The sequence below is a fragment of the Bombina bombina genome, chromosome 5, assembly GCF_027579735.1.
Source record: "Bombina bombina isolate aBomBom1 chromosome 5, aBomBom1.pri, whole genome shotgun sequence".
Taxonomy (NCBI): domain Eukaryota; kingdom Metazoa; phylum Chordata; class Amphibia; order Anura; family Bombinatoridae; genus Bombina; species Bombina bombina.
The window spans coordinates 524,599,239-524,614,515 of record NC_069503.1 but is presented as its reverse complement, the minus strand read 5'-3'; positions in this window follow the sequence as shown (position 1 = coordinate 524,614,515).

Below are 15,277 nucleotides of genomic sequence, written 5' to 3'. Positions count from 1 at the left end.
GGAGGGTAGATACCTCCTACTAACAGGACTATTATATGCTAGACCCATAACTTTAGTTAACGTCTATTGTCCCAATCAATCCCAGCATACCTTTATTCAAAAGGTTATCCATAATGTACTCGAACTACAGACTGGCATAGTATTCCTTGGGGGAGATCTAAATGCAGCACTGAATCCTATCCTAGACACCTCAGACGGTATCTCCAGTGTCCCTCATAAGTCCCTCAAACGTATAACATCTTCACTCAAAGAAGCCGCATTACACGACATCTGGCGATCACATCACCCCTCAGCTAAGAATTATACATTCTTCTCCCACCCCCATAAAAAATACTCGAGAATAGATTACTGGTTTACAGACGCTACTGGCCTCACAGTGGCCACGTCAAGCAATATACTTCCTATCACATGGTCAGACCATGCCCCAGTTACATGTTCAATCCTGTGGGCGGATACACCTGTCACGCCTTATATTTGGAGAATGGATGACACCTTAGTGGATGACCCTATTTTTAAACTAGAAATAGAGAAGGCCCTGACGGAATACTTTCAGATACATGACAGAGCGGACACACCATTAACCACGGTATGGGAAGCCCATAAGTGTACTATCCGAGGTCTCTTTCTGAAACAGAAAGCCAGGATAGTTAAGAGCAGACGAATGATTTATCAGCAACTTCTTTCTGAAGTTGAAACTGCAGAAAGTTCTCACAAAGCTGCGCCAACTGATGCTGCACTAGATAAGAGTCTGACACAAGCGAGAACAAAACTCTTGCAGTTCCTACAAGAGGACTATCAGAAAGCAGCTCTTGTTCTAAGGCAACAATTCTTTGAACAGGGGAACAAAGCAGGCAGACTGCTAGCCAGAAACAATATGTATATAGTATGCTACACCCAGACGGGAAGATTAGAGAAGACGGTAGATCCATCGCTGAGATCTTCCGATCATATTATGAATCCCTATACAATATCCAAAATGCGAACAGAGCGAAGGTTCAATCTCCTAATCAGGAACAAGAGACACTCAGGATATCAGAATATCTTGCTAATGTTGTCACCCCTCAGCTCTCTAATCAGGACTCTGAGGCCCTAGATTCTCCGATCACTCCTATAGAGCTTAAGCAAGCCCTCAGGGACATAACATCGGGCAAGAGCCCAGGCCCGGATGGCTTTGGAGCTAAGTACTACAAAACATTCGGCAGCATACTTGCGCCGACTATGATAAACCTCTTTAACCAACTATCAGAAGATCCAGTTCTACCTAACACAATGCTTGAGGCTCACATTGCTGTGATCCCTAAGCCAGGCAAACCAGAAACTAGCCCTGAGAATTACCGCCCTATCTCGCTGCTAAACGCAGATGTCAAGATATTCGCGAAGGTGCTTGCCAACCGCCTCAATAGACATCTCCCTCATCTGATCTCCACCGATCAGGTGGGCTTTATATCAGGACGTGAGGCGAGGGATAATACCCTTAAAGTCCTGCAAGTGATGACATATGCGCATAATAACTCAGCTCCGCTGGCCCTGATCTCGACCGATGCTGAAAAAGCGCTCGATCGGGTCAGCTGGGCATTTATGCACCTCACATTGGGCAAATTCGGCTTTGGGCCTAAACTCATGAATTGGATAATGTCACTGTACTCAACACCTAACGCTAGGGTAAGGGTCAATGGAACTCTTTCTAACCCTTTCGAAATTCACAATGGGACTAGACAGGGTTGTCCCCTGTCTCCCCTTCTGTTCGCCCTGACTATTGAAGTATTAGCTTCCAGAATCAGAGCGAATCCCGAAATTAAAGGAATCCATATAGGGGGCATTGTACACAAACTGGCCATGTACGCCGATGATGTCCTCCTGATGATATCAGACGTAGGACAATCCCTTACAGTGGCTATTGAAGAATTCACACTCTTCGGTGGTGTGTCAAACTTTCTTCTAAATCTCTCAAAATCTGAGATCATGAACGTCTCCATCCCGGAGACCGAGTTTGATAACCTGAAAAGAGACTGTCCACTTAAGATTGCTAAAGATAAACTGAAATACCTGGGTGTATTCTTAACACCCAGTATTAAAGATCTAGTGTCTCTGAACTATAAGAATATCAAAACTGAGATCTGTAGAGACCTGTCCAACTGGAGAAATAAAACCATCTCCTGGCTCGGCCGCATAGGAGTGGTCAAAATGAATGTGATGCCTAGAGTGCTTTACATCATGCAGACTTTACCATCATCCACAGCCTCCCACATCCTACATCAAATTTAGTCGGCTATGGAGTCATATATCTGGAGAGATCTAAAACCTAGAATCAGAATGAGAACGATACTCATGCCTCGGAGTGGAGGCGGATTGGGAGTGCCTGACTTGTTGACATATCAAAAGGCAATATCTCTCCAAAGACTGGTAGAGTGGTGCCAAAACTCAAGCCAAAAGGCCTGGGTACATGTAGATAATGCCATTCTACATAGAGGAAACTCAGGCGCTCTGGCGTGGATTTCTCCCACTAGTAGACCCTCTGAAATTAAGCTCTATCCACTTATAGATAGTGTACTAACAAATTGGGATAAATTGCTTAAGAAAACCTCTCACATATCTACTTTTGTATCACCTGTCACCCCGATCAGAGAGAATCTAGACTTAAATTTCTTATCAGGTCTCCCCTCCTCGAATGAGACCTATGACCTTGCTGACTCGGCCGTATATAATATACTCCAACAGGATAGATTGAAATCCCAGGAAGACCTAAAGACGTGGAATGGTGGTGTGTTCGCTTCATGGTTCAGACTAGCTCAGATTGGACACTACTTTGACACACACAAAGACAAACATAATCTGACAAGACGTAAGACTCACTTTGAAACCCTATGTACGATGACTCAACACCCGACCCATCTGATCTCCCAACTTTACAAACTATTATTACAGGGAGACGACCACTTCCTTCCGTCCTTTACCCAATCCTGGCAAGACGAACTAGATCTAGAGATTGACCGTAAAGACTGGGGGAAAATCTTTGACCGCACGAGACGGACCTCAGTTTCAGCCAAAGTACAGGAAACCCAATACAAATTACTGAGTAGGTGGTACCTGACTCCCCACAGGCTGAAGCACATATACCCACACTCTAGCGGGAACTGTTGGAGAGGGTGCGGGGAAGAGGGAACCCTTTTGCACATCTGGTGGACCTGTCCACTGATACGGCCGTATTGGAACGATGTACTGGCAGAAATGAGTAGGGTTCTTAATATCATATTACCTCCTAACCCATGCTATTTACTATACCACCAGTTACCCAAAATAGTTGGAGAGGACAAATATCTACTCCTCCTATTGATGCTGAACGGCGCAAAAGGCCTCATTCCCTCATATTGGAAAAAACAGAACATCCCCAATATGCAGGAATGGAAGAATAAGGTTACTGATTTGCTGAAATTTGAGAGATACCATTACCTTAGAACAGGCAAATTTGGGTACACATGAAATGATGTTGTTAACTTGGGAGGGACGAGGAATCTAACCTTCTCAGTAGAGAGTCACCGTAAACGATAATGAAATAGGAGTCCACAACTTATTATTACCTAACCAATACACTAACCCCCCCACCCACTCCCTCCTTCTACACCACCCCCCCCCCCCTTTTTTTTTTTTTTTTTTTTTCCTCTCTTCCCCCTCTCCCTCTTTTTTCTCCCCTGCGCTTCACCCCTCTACCCTCCCTTCTCTTCCCTACTCCTCCTCTCCCCCTTCTTCTGGAGGCCGGTTAATCTAACCGATTCCAAACTCTTTTTCCAGTCTGTTAGAGACCAAACACACCGAGAACAATTTATCCCACAGTGCTGTGTAAAAAAGCTGTGGAAACGAGATTTTTACCATTGACCTGTTCTCATGAATCTATATTGTAAATCTATATCTTTTCTTTCATTATGCATTTTCTACTTTTTAAGCTGAGAATCATCTGTTGCAATGGTTCTCGGCATGCAAACAGTCTATGTCAAAAGTTTTTTCTATGTGCAATCGGTATGGAGTGACTTTGTACCTTATATACCTGATGTCATTATCTAGACTGTTAGAGTATACTTGAATATCTAATTTATCGCGAAATACTTTTGAATGACTATGTTATGGCAAAAACCACATAACAACTGTATACTGTTTTGTATTGAACATGTTTATTTGTTTGCCTTCTTTGTTATACCATTTCGCCAATAAAGCTTATTTTGAAAATTAAAAAAATTTAAATTTTTGCTAATTGTTTTTCTGAATCCTCAGTTTGCTCGTGCCATTGCATTGCACTTTCCTCCTGCCTTGCAACCTGTGTGCCAGGCCCACCTAGCCAATTATTGCCAGCAATCATATTTCTTTGAACAGTATTGCAAAAATTGTCAATCATCACTTTTTTGACTGTCAGTATTCAGTCTCCTAGTGTCCTTACCTTGAATTGCATTTACCTCCTGCCTGCCAGCCTGTGTGCCAGGCCGTCTTGCCAACGATTTACACCAATCATAATTGTTGTCACAGTATTGTTAATAATTAAACATAACATTTTTTGGATTGTTGTGCTTAATCCTCAGTTTGCTCGTGCCATTGAATTGCACTTTTCTCCTGCCTGCCAGCCTGTGTGCCAGGCCGACCATCTACGTCCAGCTGTGCTTTGGGCAGGTCTCAAGTGACCAGTGCCACTCGCTCGCCTGTCGCCACCACCAACACTAGCACCACAGCCGCTTCACTTGATCTGTCACAGGAGTTATTGACACATCAGTTGGAAGAAATGATTGATGCGCAACCATCATTGACAGAGGATGTAGATAACAGTGATCAGTCTCAGTCAAGCAGCATTACCGACATGGAGGTACGGTGTGATGATGATGATGATGTTGTACCTGCAGCTGCTTCCTTTCTTGATGTGTCAGATACAAGTGAAGCGGTTGATGATGATGTGTCGGAAAGTTCAGATGGGGAGACAGAGAGGAGGAGGAGGAGACGATTTGGAAGCATGGGGAGGTCGTTTTAAGGAGCTAGTGGCACAGTCAGACAGCATGCATCGGCACCCGGGGTCAGCCAGACAGCACGCCGACACCCATCAACGCATGCTGTTGCCACCACCAGAATGCCGTCATCGCGGAGCTCAGCAGTGTGGCATTTTTTTTGTGTGTCTGCCTCTGACAACAGCGATGCCATTTGCAACCTGTGCCAAAAGAAACTGAGTCGTGGGAAGTCCAACACCCACCTAGGTACAACTGCTTTGCGAAGGCACATGGTCTCCCATCACAAAGGCCGATGGGAAGAACACATTAGTAGAAGCAGCACACAAAGTGAAAGCCGCTCTCCACCTCCTACTCCAACATCTTCAGCCACGTCAACCAGTGCTGTCCTCCTTGCCCCCTCTCAACCATCCTCCACTGAGTCTCTCTTACGTAGCAGTTCCTGGTCATCTGCCCACAGTCAGCTGTCTGTCAAGGACATGTTTGAGCGTAAGAAGCCAATTTCTCAAAGTCACCCCCTTGCCTGGCGTCTGACAGCTGGCTTGTCTGAACTCTTAGCCCGCTAGCTTTTACCATACAAGCTGGTGGAGTCTGATGCATTTAAAAAATTTGTATCTATTGGGACACCGCAGTGGAAGGTACCTGGCAGAAATTTCTTTTCACAAAAGGCAATCCCAAACCTGTACTCTGTTGTGAGAAAGGACGTTATGGCATGTCTGGCACACAGCGTTGGGGCAAGGGTCCATATGACCACGGATAGCTGTCTGCAAAGCATGGTCAGGGCAGGTATATTACCTACACTGCGCATTGGGTAAACCTGCTGACTTCTGACAAGCATGGAATGCGTGGCTCTGCAGAAGAGTTGGTGACACCACCACGACTTGCAGGCAGGCCTGCTGCTACCTCCTCTTCTCCATCCTCTTCCCTAACCTCTTCCTCGGCTGAGTCCTCTTCAACGTCTGCTTCTTGCTCCACATCTATGGCACCCCCCCAGCTCCCCAGGTACTATGCTACATCCCGTGTACGGCAGTGTCACGCCATCTTGGGGTTGACTTGCCTGAAAGCGGAGAGTCACACCGCACCAGCACTCCTGACCGCCCTGAACGCACAGGTGGATCAGTGGCTGACTCTGCAGCAACTGGAGATTGGCAAGGTTGTTTCTGACAATGGAAGTAATTTGGTGGCGGCATTGAAATTGGGCAAGTTGACAAATGTGCCGTGCATGGCACATGTGTGTAATCTAATTGTACAACGATTTGTCCATAAGTACCCAGGCTTTTCAGGACGTCCTGAAGCAGGCCATGAAGGTGTGTGGCCATGTCAGGCGTTCCTACACGGCCATGGTGCACTTGTCCGATATGATTGTCTTATATGTGTGCGCCTGTGTGCAAACACTGGCTTAATATCTACCAAATGACAATGGTCTAAGTAGTATTTGTATTTCTATGTCTATGTTTATATAAAGAAATGTATAGAAAAAAACGTTTTTTAGTTTTTAAAGAATTTTCATAGAATAATATCTTAACATTATTAAGTTCTAATTCAAAAATAAAAATAAAAAATAATAATAAAAAAATATACAAAGATTATTGGTTAAAAATAATATTCTTTTATTAGAATCAATACAAAACAGTCAGTCGAAATTGCTTAATCTTAAAGTGGTTATGTGAGAAAGTTGGTATCAACCAATTGTATTGAGGTGTAGCTAAAATTAGTATATGATATATGTGTGTAAAAATAGCAACTCCAGTTTATACCTTGGTAGGTTTTTAAAAATACTTTTTGTAAAAGATTTGGCTTTTCGCTCATAAAATGCACCAAAGGTAGAAAATAAGGTATAATTGGTAGAAATACAGTTGTTAGAGATCGTTGTTGAAGACAACTATTGACACCTGGTTCAACAATAGGTGTTTATTTTCAGCCTTTTTGAAATAAGCCTTTTTGTGATATGACCAAAAGATTTAGGCTAGGTGTTTGAGCCGTTTTCTGTATGTCACAGTAATTATATCACAATAGTTATTGAACACTTAGCTTGTCTTTTGCGATATTATTAATCAACAGACTTTGAATAAGGTACCTTATTTGCAGTTCCAAGTCATATAAGAAGGTTCTTGCGTGTCCAAATGAGGTATAGATGAGAAACTTTCTTTGTCCTTTCAAAGTTTCTAGGAGCGCTTGTTGCAGCGTGTATGTCTCCTGTGAAAGTTGCCTTTGTCACTTCCGTGTCCGGTCTTGACACGCCCACCAAATGCGAGATTGACAGAAGGTAAAGAGCAAGGTTTCTCCAGTGCAGTGTATGCAGTCTGTATCCAAGGTGATCAGTAAGCAGTCTGTATCCAAAGCAACACGTTTCAGCTCCAAAGAGCCTTTCTCAAGCTTCTGTCAGACCAGCTTAGAATCCTATCTTTTATACCTTTGTTCCTGATTGAGTAAATTGTTTAATTGTTTTATTGAAGCATTGTCAAAGCCAATATCATTTCTGTGTGTGGTTTTCAATATGCTTAAAAGCCGCTATAGAGTATTCATGTATTCTTATTAGAAAAAAATAATAAAATAAATAAACAACTAAATAAATAATTTTAGTAAAAAACTGGAATAGTTCTCTTTTTTTCTTTGTTGAAAAGATATTTTTTATATTTATATTGGTACTATACTGTGTGTGGTTTCAATATGTTTAAAAGCCACTTTAGATTAAGTAAATAATTATAGTGAAAACTGGAATAGAATCGGTTGGCTTAGTTCTCTTTTTTCCTTTGTTGAAAAAATATTTTTACATTTTTATATTTCTATTGGTTCTTTCCAATGTATTTCCAAGTTATTACTGTACATTAAAAAGACTGTACATATCTATATATGACCTGCATCATATGAAAAATAAAACTTAAAATTTGTTTGTTAAGATAGAAAAATTATCAGATTTATTTATATACTTTAAAAACGTTTTTTTCTTTGGTAATAAAGGACTAAATAATATATACATATATATAAAGCTGGACATTCTAAGTTTTATAGCACAAACCAATGTGTAATAGATGGGTGAAACAGTCTCAATATAGAGATTGTAGGTATTTATGATTTCTTGTAGTATTGTGTTATGATCTATGTGAAAAAACTTCTCAGTTCAATTTCTAAATTCAGACCTTGTGGGTGAAGAGTGTCTAAATTGAAAATCCATTTGCTTTCTAGCTGCAATAATCTTTTTTGATTATCTCCCCCTCGCTTTTGTTTTTGTAATTTGGCTATGCCCATATAGTTAAAAATTTTTAGATTACCATTATTACAGGCTTTAAAATGCTTAGGGACGGGTAGGTCCTTATTTCTATCCTCGTCCATATTTTCGATGGATAAAATATGCTCTCGTATTCTTTCACGTAGGGGGCGTTCTGATTCGCCTACGTATTGCATTCCACATTTACACTGAATCATGTAGACAATATTTTTATCTGTGCATCTTATACATTCTTGGATTTTGAATTCCCTTTTATTAATATGTGATGTGACTGTTTTACTTTTCTTGGAGTGTCTGCAAGATTTGCATATAAAACATGGGAAAAAAACCTTTTAGGTCCTGTCCTGTTAAATCTTTGTCTATTTTTTTATGCTGTTTAATTTGGGTTGGGGCAAGTATGTTTTTTAAATTATTAGCTTTTCTGTATATGAACCTCAGTTTTTTAGTGATAAAGGGGCCAATAATTTTATCTTGATGTAGTATGTGCCAATGTTTCTTTAGTATTTTTTCTGTTATTTTATAGTTTGCATTGAAATCACTTATGAATGGGATATTTAGTTTATTATGTTCTGGGTGGGTGTTGTCACTAAATTTTTTATTATTTTTGTTTAATATGGTATTTCTTTCCATTTTTCCTACTCCTTGTCGAATATTCTCTACAAATTCTTCCCTATAGCCTCTTTCTATAAACTTTGCCTTAAGTACTTTTGATTGGTTATCATAATCCTCAGGTTTGTTACAATTTTTCATTACCCTCAGCATTTGTCCTTTCGGTATATTGTTCTTCCAGGCTTGATGATGGCAGCTACTTGAATGGATAAAATTGTTACTATCTACCGGTTTAACGTAGGTTCTTGTATTGATAGTATTGTTTTCAATATAGATTTCTAAATCTAGGAAGTTCAAATTTGTGTTGCTTATTTCTTTGGTGAAGCGTATATTATAATTGTTATTATTCATTTCGTTAAAAATTATTTCAAAATTCTCAGGGGTCCCTCTCCAAATAATTATTACATCGTCTATATATCTTTTATATAGGACTAGGTTTGCACCCAGCTTGCGAGTGTCAAGGAATTGTTTTTCCCAAATTCCCATAAAAAGATTCGCATAGCTGGGTGCAAACCTAGTCCCCATTGCAGTTCCACAAATTTGAGTGTAAAAAAAGTCTTCAAATAGAAAATAGTTGTGTTTTAAAATAAAATCAATACTCTCCAGAATAAAATCCTTCTGTTCTTGTTTCATATTATTATCATCATTAAGAAATTGTTTAACTGCCTCTATTCCTTGGGTATGATCAATGATCGTGTACAATGATGTGACGTCACAACTTATTAGCCACATATTTTCTTCCCAAGTTATATTTTCTAGGAGTTTTAGGACTTCTGTGGAGTCTTTTAGATAGGAATCTAATTTCACTACATAATTTTGGAGATACCTATCGATGTATTGGGAAAGGTTCGCTGTGACAGATTCTATGCCTGATATTATCGGCCTACCTGGGGGGTTAGTTAAAGATTTATGTATTTTTGGTAATATATAAAAGACTGGGATCCTTGGTGTTTTGTTAAGTAAAAAGTCAAATTCTCTTTTGTTAATGACCCCTAGTAGTTTATTCTTTGTCAGTAATGTTTTTAATTCCCAGGTGAAAAACGTGGTGGGGTTAATTCTACTTTTTTTATATGTGTTTGTATCATTAAGAAGATCCTCACAAATCTTTTTGTAGTGTGTTTTTTCTAAAATAGCAATACCGCCCCCCTTGTCTGCGTTTTTAAAAATTATTTCATGTTTTTTTTCCAGTTCTTTAATAAGCAATTCCTGTTTTCTTGATAAATTAAATTTAACTTTTTTTATTTTTTTGTCAGATATATTTTTTATGTCATTTAGTACAAGTTTTTCAAAGGTCTCTATTATTGGTCCCTTTTCATGTTTTGGATAAAATGAAGATTTGTTTTTTAGACCTGAATGAATAAAACCATTACAGTCTTTTTGATGATTGGGAGACTCACCTTGCTGTATTACTTCTCTTTCTAGTGCTGTTTTTGTAAAATATCTTTTGAGAGTCAAAGATCTAACAAATTTATGGGCACTTGTCCGATATCCAGCATCGAAACAACCCGCCAGTGAGGCGCTTGATTTGCGACAGCCCGACACGGTGGAATTCAACACTCCAAATGTTTGACCGCCTGCTCCAACAAGAAAAAGCTGTTAATGAGTATTTGTATGACCGGAGTGCTAGGACAGCCTCTGGGGAGCTGGGGATATTTTTGCCAAATTACAGGATGCTCAGGCGCAATGCCTGTAGGCTCATGCGTCCTTTTGAGGAGGTGACAAACCTTTTCAGTCGCACCGAAGGCACCATCAGCGACATCATACCATTTGTTTTCTTCCTGGAGCGTGCCCTGCGAAGAGTGCTGGATCAGGCCGTAGATGAGCGTGAAGAGGAAGAGTTGTGGTGTCCATCACCCCCACAAACAGCCTTATCAGCATCGCTTGCTGGACCTGCGGCAACGCAGCAAGAGGATTGTGAGGAAGAGGAGTCAGAGGAGGAATGTGGGTTTGAGGAGGAGGAGGAGGAGGAAGACAGAGCACAACAGGCATCCCAAGGTGCTCGTTGTTGTCACCTCTCTGGTACCCGTGGTGTTGTACGTGGCTGGGGGGAAGAAGATACCCTCAGTGAGATCAGTGAGGAGGAGGAACGGGACATGATTAGCTCGGCATCCAACCTTGTTCAAATGGGTTCTTTCATGCTGTCGTGCCTGTTGAGGGACCCTCGTATAAAAAAAGCTGAAGGAGAACGACCTGTACTGGGTGTCCACGCTCCTCGACCCCCGGTATAAGCATAAAGTGCTTGAAATGTTACCAAATTCCCACAAGTCGGAAAGGATGGAGCATTTTAAGAATAAATTAAAAACTATGCTTTACACAGCGTATAAGGGTGATGTCACAGCACCACGGGAATGTAACAGGGGAAGAGATGAAATTAAATTAATCCTCCTCCTCCCACGAACACGGCGGCAAGGACAGGACGCTTTCCTGACGTCTTGTTGATGGAGGACATGCGTACCTTTTTAACTCCCATGCATCCCCAGAGCCTTTCGGGATCCACCCTCAGAGAAAGACTCAACCGACAGGTAGCAGACTACCTAGCTTTAACTGCAGATCTTGACACTCTCAGGAGCAATGGACCCCTTGACTACTGGGTGTGCAGGCTTGACTTGTGGCCTGAGCTATCCCAATTTGCAATGGAACTTCTGGCCTGACCCGCTTCAAGTGTCCTGTCCGAAAGGACTTTCAGTGCAGCAGGAGGTTTTGTCACTGAGAAGAGAAGTCGCCTAGGTCAAAAAAGCCTTGACTATCTCACTTTTATAAAAATGAATGAGGGCTGGATCCCAAAGGGACTGACATTGGGAGATACATTTGATTAAAAAAGGCCTGAAGATGAGATGAGCTGGCTTTTGCTACAACTGGTACACAGGCTGGCCTTTTTTTTTCTCATAAAGCCGGATGACTTGCTTGACTTATCCGCCAACAACTAGTGTTCAAGCCACAAGCTTAGAGGGCACTTGATAAATGTTTTACAAACATCAATTTTTCTGGCCGCTGCTACAGCATTTGTTACAACATTACCCAAATTTTTCAGTCATTTGTACATTCCTAATTTTTCTGGCCTCTGCTGCTGCTCTGTGGGTACAAAACTCAAATAAAAAAATAAGGCACATAACAGTGATTAAACTGTTACGAATAGTACAACTTAACAGTGCACACCACTCACATCTGGTGGATCATTAAATTGCACACGCAGCGCCCCAAATGTGAAGTAGGAGGACCGACCATGCATTTTTATCCGTCTCTTGGTTGCTCTAAATTATCTCTGTGTTCCATCTATGCCATACCTGTACTCTATTGTGCAAAAGGGTGGCATATGTGGTGTTTCATGCTGTTGTGCCTGTTGCGGGTCATGGCCCATGGTATAAAAAGGCTGAAGGAGAACGACCTGTAATGGGTGCCCCAGCAAATTTATAGAAAAATTTTCCCAGTTCCTCTCAATTATCTCCGGGTTTCTAAAATGGATGCGATACCTGTACTCGCTTGTGCAAAAGGATGGCATATGTGGTGTTTCCTGCAGTTGTTTCTGTTGAGGGTGCTGGACCCTTTTATAAAAATGCTGAAGGAGAACAACCTGGAGTAGGTGTCCAAGCATGGTTTTTTGGGCAATTTCACGTTTCCAAACAATTATCTCTGGGTTTCTAAAATCAATGCCGTAACAGTACTCTATTGTTCAAAAGGATGCCATATGTCCTCTTTACTGCTGTTGTTTCATATGCGGGTCCTGGACTCTCTTATAAAAAGGCTGAAGTAGAAAGAAGTGTCCTGGGTGTCCAATCATTTTTTTGGTTCAATTTCCCGGTTGCAACAAATTATCTCCGGGTTTCTAAAATCAATGCTTTACCTGTACTCCATTGTTCAAAAGGATGCCATATGTCCTCTTTCCTGCTGGTGTTACTGTTGAGGGTCCTGGACCCTGTTATAAAATGGCTGAAGCAGAAAGAAGTGTACTGTGTGTCCATCCAAACCTTTTTGTGATTCAAATTCCAGGTCGCAAAAAATTATCTCCCGGTTTCTAAAATCAATGCTTTACCTGTACTCTATTGTTCAAAAGGATGCCATATAATGTCCTCTTTCCTGCAGGTGTTGTGTTTGAGGGTCCTGGACCCTCTTATAAAAAGGCCTAAGGAGAAAGAAGTGTACTGGGTGTCCACTCAATGTATTTTTCTATTTCCCATTTGCCCAAAATTATTTCTGGGTTTGTAAAATCAATGCTGTACCTGTACTCTATTGTACAAAAGGATGCCATATGTCCTCTTTCCTGCTGGTGTTTTGTTTGAGGGTCCTGGACCCTCTTATAAAAAGGCCTAAGGAGAAAGAAGTGTACTGGGTGTACATCGAATCATTTTTTTTATTCAAATTTCCATTAGCAACAAATTATCTCTGGGTTTCTAAAATCAATGCCTTTCCTATAATCTTTTTTTCAAAAGGATGCCATATGTCCTCTTTCCTGCTGCTGGTTTTGTTGAGTGTCCTGGAGCCTCTGCTAAAAAGGCCTAAGGATAAATAAGTGTACTGGGTGTCTATTCAATGTTTTTTTCGATTTCCCGGTTGTAACAAATTATCTCTGTGTTTCTAAAATTAATGCCTTTCCTGTAATCTATTTTTCAAAAGGATGACATATGTCCTCTTTCATGCTGTTGTTTCTGTTGAGGCTCCGGGACCCTCTTATAAAAAGGCCTAAGGATAAATAAGTGTACTGGGAGTCTAATCAATTTTTTTTTAGATTTCCCGGTTTCATCAAATTTTCTCTGGGTTTCTAAAATCAATGCTTTTCCTGTAATCTATTTTTAAAAAGGATGCAATATGTCCTCTTTTCTGATGGTGTTTTGTTTGAGGGTCCTGGAGCCTCTGCTAAAAAGGCCTAAGAAGAAAGAAGTGTACTGGGTGTATAATCAAATTTTTTTTTTATTTCCCGGTTGCAAAAAATTATCTCTGGGTTTCTAAAATCAATGCCTTTCCTGTAATCAATTGTTCAAAAGGATGCTATATGTCCTCTTTCATGCTGTTGTTTCTGTTGAGGCTCCGGGACCCTCTTAAAAAAGGCCTAAGGATAAATAAGTGTACTGGGTGTCCAATCAATTTTTTTTTAGATTTCCCGGTTTCAACAAATTTTCTCTGGGTTTCTAAAATCAATGCTTTTCCTGTAATCTATTTTTCAAAAGGATGCAATATGTCCTCTTTCCTGATGGTGTTTTGTTTGAGGGTCCTGGAGCCTTTGCTAAAAAGGCCTAAGGAGAAAGAAGTGTACTGGGTATATAATCAATTTTTTTTTAGATTTCCCGGTTGCAACAAATCATCTCTGGGTTTCTAAAATCAATGCCCTTCCTGTAATCTATTTTTCAAAAGGATGCCATATGTCCTCTTTCATGCTGTTGTTTCTGTTGAGGGTCCTGGAGCCTCTGCTAAAAAGGCCTAAGGATAAATAAGTGTACTGGGTGTATAATCAATGTTTTTTTAGGTTTCTCGGTTGCAACCAAATATCTCTGGGTTTCTAAAATCAATGCCTTTCCTGTAATCTATTTTTCAAAAGGATGCAATATGTCCTCTTTCCTGATGGTGTTTTGTTTGAGGGTCCTGGAGCCTCTGCTAAAAAGGCCTAAGGAGAAAGAAGTGTACTGGGTGTATAATCAAATTTTTTTTTGATTTCCCGTTTGCAACAAATTATCTCCGGGTTTCTAAAATCAATGCCTTTCCTTTAATCAATTGTTCAAAAGGATGCTATATGTCCTCTTTCATGCTGTTGTTTCTGTTGAGGCTCCGGGACCCTCTTATAAAAAGGCCTAAGGAAAAAGAATTGTACTGGGTGTCTAATCAATGTTTTTTTAGATTTCCCGGTTGCAACAAATTATCTCTGGGTTTCTAAAATCAATGCCTTTCCTGTAATCTATTTTTCAAAAGGATGCAATATGTCCTCTTTCCTGATGGTGTTTTGTTTGAGGGTCCTGGAGCCTCTGCTAAAAAGGCCTAAGGATAAAGAAGTGTACTTGGTGTATATTCAATGTTTTTTTAGATTGCCCGGTTGCAAAAAATTATCTCTGGGTTTCTAAAATCATTGCCTTTCCTGTAATCTATTTTTCAAAAGGATGCCATATGTCCTCTTTCATGCTGTGCCGCCTGTTGTTTCTGTTGAGGCTCCGGGACCCTCTTATAAAAAGGCCTAAGGATAAAGAAGTGTACTGGGTGTCCAATCAATGTTTTTTTCTATTTCCCTGTTCATATAAATCAGGGATTCTAAAATCAATGCCTTAAATGTAATCTATTGTTCAAAAGGATGCCATATGTCCTCTTTCCTTTTTTTTTTTTTTCTTTTTTTTTCGGTATTTTTGTTTATTTTAGAAAATGTAATGCACTTATAGGTTCACTAAGATTATGACTTTGCACACTGCCATTTTCCATGCAGCATTTTGACATGTCGTGTGATATGACTAGAAGAATGGTATGTTTTGAATCTGCTGAGCAT